The sequence below is a fragment of the Nannobrachium achirus genome, assembly GCF_963921795.1.
Source record: "Nannobrachium achirus genome assembly, chromosome: 5".
NCBI classification, from domain to species: Eukaryota; Metazoa; Chordata; class Actinopteri; order Myctophiformes; family Myctophidae; genus Nannobrachium; species Nannobrachium achirus.
In genome coordinates this window covers 17,149,894-17,155,893 of record NC_137814.1, presented here as the reverse complement: position 1 = coordinate 17,155,893, position 6,000 = coordinate 17,149,894, and the positions used below count along the sequence as shown (strand labels likewise).

General features: G+C 43.9%; 1 protein-coding gene across 1 annotated transcript in view; it reads left to right on the top strand.

Moving 5' to 3' along the window:
- Positions 1–6,000, top strand: part of LOC308286155 (catenin delta-2-like) — a gene marked incomplete at both ends in the record, with an annotated part of 218,736 nt that overhangs the window by 61,246 nt on the left and 151,490 nt on the right.

Below are 6,000 nucleotides of genomic sequence, written 5' to 3'. Positions count from 1 at the left end.
GTCCTTGTAGATCTGCTGTTTTCACTACTTTTGTGCAACAGCCTTATATGATGAAGCAGGGCTTTGCTTTGCGAAAAAATGTATACATTTGAAACTTGGAGATACAAGGTTTCTGCCCGACAGTGACGATTTACTTTGTTGGCCACCCAGCCCCCAAAATGGAACGAAGGCCGACATTATATTTTAAATTTTTTCCTAATGGCCGGCCTGGAATGAACCGGCCGTTCGGGAGTTGTCCCGCTTTTCCCAATGGCCAGCACGTCCCTGGCTGTCGAGCAGCTTTACTGCCACTGTGGAGAGTTGTGTGTTGCTGCCTGACGCAGTGTTGATTTTGTGGACTAAAACTATGGCGAAAATTGTTCGTCGACTATTTTTTCACTGACGAAAACTAAATAAGAACTAAATAAAAACGTAAAACTAAGACTAAATATATTGACAATTTAGCCAACAAATAAAAACTAGACTAAAATGTTAGGGAAGGGACTAGTGGAGAAGTGATCCAGCAGAACTAAAAGACAAGTCATTTTCACTATTTAGATAGCAGATAAAAGTGGGCATGGTGATGATTTATCTTACAGTAAAGTAAATTGATTAAATTCGATTCAAACTGGTGACAATTTAAACCGATTTAAAACAATAATAAATAAAAAATCTCCACACTACAGTAAGTAGGCAGTAGAAGCAGAACGCTGTTAGGAAATACTATTTGACGAAGGTCTGTGGAGACGACGTTGAACTTTCCAGTCTCTCTTGGCGGCTTTGCTGTTGGCTGATACAATATTGTATTAAGTTATCAGGTATACAATTGTAACCGAAGTCCCCCCCTCACCAGGGGTGTCTGTTAGACTCTGTCTCTGGTTTTATCTCTCTTTCTCTCTCTCTCTCTCTCTCTCTCTCTCTCTCTCTCTCTCTCTCTCTCTCTCCCTGTGTGTATTTTTCTCTCTTCATTCGTGTAGTCCTGGGAGGCAAAAAAATCCAAAACTATCGAGGAGGGAGACCAAAGGAAAAGCTTTAATGCCTTCAAACAGCCGTTTTGCTTCGGCTTTACAACTTTTAGTTTTGGCGAACGAACAAACAATTGGCTTAAAGTTACTCCTCCTCAGGTAGTATAGCCTTGAGAAGTTGTAAAAATATCAGTTTGAAGGCATGGAAACTATTCTCTCTTTATTCAACCATAATTCTTGTCTTGCGGGGCTGTTCTAAATCGTGGGTGTCGGGTGGAAACCTTGTATGTCCAAAACCGTTCGTTTTGTATTTATCATTTTAAAAATGATCTAAACTAGTGAAAATAGCCGATCTACAAGCACACAACGCCTCGCACCGCGAGGCGTTGTGTGCTTGTAGATCTGCTATTTTCACTATAGCTTTGTGCGACAGTCTTGTAGTGAAAAACATACACATTTTAACTTGGAGGTACAAGGTTTCTGCCCAACAGTGACGAAATGCTTTCTGGCTCGTGCATCCACTCTCCCTCTTGTCTCTCGGTCTTTTACATTCTATATCCCCGTCTCTCTCTCTCTCTCTCTCTCTCTCTCTCTCTCTCTCTACGCCTCCGTGGAGCCCTTCCTTTGTCTCCATCTCTCTCCGTGTCTCTGTGTCTCGGTCCGGCTCGAGACACATTGGACATTTGAGGCTAGATTGATCGTTTGGAGGCCACAGTCAGTGACCTCTGGGCAAACAAAAAGACTTTGATTGGCAACACTGAGGAGCGGGAGCGTTCACGCTCGAGGTGACGCGGACGGAAGGGCTCCCGGCGTGTGTGCCGTGTGTGCTTTGTCCGCGATCTGGAGGGTTAAACACTCTTTATGCTCTGCCTCCAAACACATACGTAGAAGACAAACACATCAGGCCAAGGCCAGGCTTGTATAAGTGGTTTCCACCCAGAATGGAACACTCTTTTTTCCCCTCCCCATTCACCAGTACAGCAGGGGTCTTCAACATTTTTTTTCTCAGCCCCTTATAGCTGAGAGATGAAGCAGGCACCCCCCGCCACTACATGGCATTTTATGAAATTGCGTTGCAGATTCAACTTTTTCATAGATTTCACAGATAGCTTCATAGACTTGCTTGACAGCACTTTTTTTCCCTCTACACCAAACTTCAACAACGCCTTGATCTGCTATTTTTGGCTAAAAGTTCTCCTCAGAATAGGGATGCTATATAGGGTGCATATCGTCACTGTCGGGCCAAAACCTCTCATCTCCAAGTTTTAAATGTGTACGTTTTTCCGCGAAGTAAAGCCCTGCTTCATCAGACAAGGCCGTTGCACAAAAGTAGTGAAAACAGCAAATCTACGGGCGTTGTGTGCTTGTAGAACGGCTGTTTTCACTCGTTTAAATCATTTAAAAAATGATAAATACAAAACAAACGGTTTTGGACATACAAGGTTTTCACCCGAAAACGACGATATGGTTAATGTAAAAAGATAAAGAGAGTAAACACAAAGATTCCCCCCCCCCCCCCCCCCCCACACACACACACACACCCTTTAGTAACTCTGAAGACCCCCCTGTATAAGACCACTGCTATACAGGGGAAAAAGCAGTCAAATCTGGGTCGACATCTATGGTTTTAGGAATGGGTTTTTAGTGGTGCGTGCGTGCGTGCGTGCGTGCGTGCGTGCGTGCGTGCGTGCGTGCGTGCGTGCGTGCGTGCGTGCGTGCGTGCGTGTGTTAGTGTAAATCTAGGCTGATGTCTAAGACAGACAGCACCGGGAAACGTTTCACTAACAGCATCAGGACGTTAGTCTGCAATTGCATCAGTAGAAGGAGAAGTCAATAAAAGCTCAGACTCTTAAATCCACTCACTAAAGCCCTGGGTCTTTTGCTGCCAGATCTCTCTCTCTCCCTCTCTCTGTCTCTCTCTCTCTCTGTCTCTCTATCTCTCTCTCTCTCGTATGTCTCTCCCCCTTCTCTATTTTTCGCCTATTCTCACTGTCTTTTTCGCTGTCGTACCCTGTCCCCCAATCCCCCTTTCTCTTTCTTCTTCACTTGCTTTTCTTTTTCTCCTCTCTCTCTCTCTCGATACACTAAAAGTTGCATGCTTGCGTGCTTAACAACAACAAATCTAACAATAAATCATTTTGTACAATTTGTAAAAATAGGATGACAAGTCAGCGACGCACAATAACAGTACCAATGATAAATAGATGTACCGGTTTGGTTAAAAAGGCTTTTCTTCTATAGAAATGTGTTTTTAATGGTTATGTAGCTAGCAAGCTTGAGGTCCAATGGGAGGCTAGCTGTTCGAGAGTCTAGGGGCACTGATTAGGCAAAAGGCCTGGTCACCTTGGGTCACCAGCCTATAGAGTTAGGAATAACCAGTAGAGCCGCATGGCATGGGTAAGATAACCATCGCGTTGTGTGCTTGTAGATCGGCTGTTTTCACTAGTTTAAATCATTTATAAAATTATAAATACAATACTGGCTTTCAAGCAGTTTCAAGGGGCGCACTTGACCCTTCTCAGGGGCACACCAAAGATCCCCAGGCACAGTGGTTGAGAAACACTGCTCTAGCAGCTCGGCTAGATACCGAGGTGCCAGGCTGTTAAGAGTGTTAAAAGTTAACAACAAGACATTAACATTTATTTTGAAGGAGACTGGCAGCCAGTGTAGTGCAGCTGCAGTAGTACCGAGGTTATGAAACCGGCACATAGGGTTCTTTCTTTCTTTTTCCTTTATTTCAGGGGAGCCCATTGAGAGCAAGCTCTCTTTTCAAGGACACCCAGATCACAGCATAAAACATAATATACAAATGAAAACCAACAACAAACAATTGAGTCATAATACAACATCAAAGATGCACATAAACAATTTAAATGTCTCTATTGAGACCAATCAAGACAGCTTGAGCAAGTCCTGTTTTCCCATTTGTGTGGAGCATAATAAATAAAGGCAGACTTTCCTTGCTCACTGTTCATACGAGGACAGGTGTATCTAATGTGTGCCTGTGCACGTGTTGATTGTCCAGTGACTTTTAGATATAAAAATCACACCCGTGTGAAGTGGAGCTGTGTGTGTGTGTGTGTGTGTGTGTGTGTGTGTGTGTGTGTGTGTGTGTGTGTGTGTGTGTGTGTGTGTGTGTGTGTGTGTGTGTGGATCATGTGTACCGATTTTTGTGACATTTGAAGAAAATATGTAGGAAAAGGAGCAAAAAGTGTGTTTTGGAGAAAATTCAAGATGGCGGACAATCTATCATGGCGCAAATGGGCGTGGCCTATATGGGGAGATGCGTCATGGCCCAAGGAATCCAGGGAAAAAATATTTTTAATTTTCCGACCTACGGTTACAGGCCAAAACGTAAAGTGGGGTGTTATGGCGCCACCATGCGGCCAAATGACACAATTATTTTTCATTTAATCCTTGAAATCATTATGAACCTCCTCTCCAAGTCTTGAAACTCTAGCCCCTATGGTTTGCGAGAGACAAATAATTGAATGTGAGTTTTTGCGATTCCCATTATAAGTCAATGGGGAAAATTAATTCACTAATAAATTAATATCAATTAAACTATAGAACCTTTCTCTTAGAAAAGTAATAGCCCACGATTCCCGAGTAAGCCGGTCGATTTGACATATGGCGCGAGTGTGTGGTGGCAAAACTGTGGGACTAGTGGCGTGCCGAAGTTTAGGAAGTTCAGGCTACATACACACACACAGACACACAGACACACAGACACACAGACCCACACAGCCACGTATAGGGAGCCTGTGCTTCACACAGCTCCAAAAAGCAAGGATAGATACAGAGGAAGTTTACCACACAAGGCCTTATAAATAAATAACATACAATGTTGCTCTCTACGAACTTCAAGAGATGGCCATCCCACTTTTTCATATAACACACAATGATGGGTAAGATAACCATCGCCGGTGATAAACCACAGGGCACTGTGGTAGACAGCATCAAGTGGCTTCAGCGTGGAGTGTGAAGCATGCATGTATAGCAACGTCACCATAATCAAACACAGGCAGGTTCCATCGGTGGACCTCGGACCTACGGACAGCAGGCACATAGGGCTCTAGCACAGTGTTTCTCAACCTTTTTTCTGCATGGGCACACTTTTCATGTCCCAAGAATCCATGGGCACAACAACATAATACGGGGGTGTATAAATATCGTCACTGTCGGGAAGAAACCTTGTACTGTATCCCCAAGTTTCAAAAAATGTGTACGTTTCTTGGCAAAGTAAAGCCCTGCTTCATCATACAAGGCTGTCGCACAACAGTAGTGAAAACAGCGGATCTACAAGCACACAACGCTGCGCGGTGCGAGGCACTGTGTGCTTGTAGATCTGCTGTTTTCACTAGTTTAAATCATTTTTAAAATGATAAATACAATACTGGCTTTCAAGCAGTTTCAAGGGGCACACTTGACCCTTCTCAGGGGCACACCAAAGGTCCCCAGGCACAGTGGTTGAGAAACACTGCTCTAGCAGCTCGGCTAGATATCGAGGTGCCAGGCCGTTAAGAGCTTTAAAAGTTAACAACAAGACATTAACATTTATTTTGAAGGAGACTGGCAGCCAGTGTAGTGCAGCTACAGTAGTACCGGGGGTATGAAACTATTGTGTCCTGTTGCTTTCCTCTTGGCAACATGCCCAGTTTAATACTAGCCTATTATGTTAGCCACTGGCACAGATGGACCGGACTGCTGGCTGGCTATGGGGCCCTATACAGACTTACAGTTGATCCCCCCAAAATGTTCTGCTTTAATCGCCGGTTTAGCACCAATGTTAACTAACAAGGTGAACGTTTGGGGCTAATCTCATCTCCACGCGGGCCTGCATGGTTGCTGAGGCTGTTTGATGTCTAATTAACAGCTAAAGCACTCAAGTGCAAATTACCACTGGAATGGCAGTACCTACCGTAAATCCAGATGTGAGTGATGTGATTAAATCGGCAACACGTTGACTTGCATTTTGAATGTCTCGATATAAATACTGTATGAATACTCAAGGTGAGTTTACAGCATAAGTAAGCACTTGATTTACCTCATCCTC